The 1,297-nt window shown below is 50.9% G+C and overlaps 1 protein-coding gene across 1 annotated transcript in view; it reads right to left on the minus strand.

Moving 5' to 3' along the window:
- FAM227A (family with sequence similarity 227 member A) overlaps positions 1-1,297 on the minus strand; it is a 75,145-nt gene that overhangs the window by 22,815 nt on the left and 51,033 nt on the right.

Genomic DNA, 1,297 nt, shown 5'->3' on the forward strand with positions numbered 1-1,297 from the left:
ACTGCAAGAATATTTACCGAAATGTTAACAATTCATTCAGTAAGTGTTTACCGAGTGACTACTATGTCTATGGAGCCCTGGTGGCACCGTGGTTAAGGGCTTGGCTGTTAATGGAGAGGTCAGCACTTCGAACCCACCAGCTGTCCATGGGAGAGAGACACAGCAACCTGCCTCCGTAAAGATGACAGCCTTGGAAACCCTCCGGGGCAGTTCTACTCTGTCCTACAGGGTCGCTATGAGTTGGAATCAACTTGACAGCAGTGGGTTTGGGTATTTTTGGATTATGTATACACACCGTTCTGCATACTAGAGATCTCTTCAGAGTTCAACAGAGAATAAGTCAAAGTCTAGTCTTCATGGAGCTTGTGTTATAATTGAGAAGAATACAGTGAACAAATCCATAAATAAAAGAGTAACAACATCATGGAATAGTAAGTGCTACAGATGAGAGTTAAGCAGGGAAGAGGATGTAAGGTGGGAGGGTGGGAGATGACAGGAGGGAAGAATTTTCAATGAGGTAGTCAGGGAAGGCTTCTCGGAGGAGTTAGGACCTGGCAGGTCCTGAATGGTGTGAAGTGAGGGAACCCTGGGAAGGTCTGTAGGGAGATGTCCTAGCAGAGGGACCAGCAACTGCCGAAGACCCTGAGGCGGACACAAGCCTGGTGACTGAGGACAGAGACAAGGCTCTGGTTCCGGTGGGCGTGGGAGGTGGAGTGTGAGAGATGCGGCTGCAGGGGGAGCCAGGGGTCTGTGGACCGCGGCAGTGCGGTTTCCTTCTAAGTGTGATGTGAAGTGCTGGGAGGCTTTGAGCAGGGGTAACAAACAATCTGATTCAGTTTTTAAAGATCCCTTTGACCGATGTGGGGAGGAATGAGTGTGAGGGATAAGAGTGGACACAAGAGGAGCAGTTAGGAGGCCCCCGCAGTGGTTCAGAGAGAGCAGCTGAGGCCTGAGACTTGGGAGTTTCAGAGAGAGTGAGCTGTGATCAACTTTACAATAAATGAAGAAGGCAGGATTTGTTGATGGACAGGATGTGGGTGTCAGAGAAAGTGAGCCGTTAGGAATGACTCCCAGGGTTCAGGTGCCAGTTGCTCACGTGGGAAGACCTGGGAAGGACTAGCTCAGTGGGGCTGATGGGTGACCGAGCCAGCTCCCCTCTGCCACATCCCTTCCACTTTTCCCTGCCAGGCCCTAGGCTTCCAGCCACTTCCCCTTCCTATTGAAAGTGCCACCCTCCAGTCCATTGCTGGGTTCCCTCTCACCAGACAGCAGTAATACACAGTAACCTGTCTCCTTT

This window comes from Orycteropus afer, unplaced genomic scaffold (genome assembly GCF_000298275.1).
Source record: "Orycteropus afer afer isolate SDZICR_OR568_19922 unplaced genomic scaffold, OryAfe1.0 scaffold00083, whole genome shotgun sequence".
NCBI lineage: Eukaryota > Metazoa > Chordata > Mammalia > Tubulidentata > Orycteropodidae > Orycteropus > Orycteropus afer.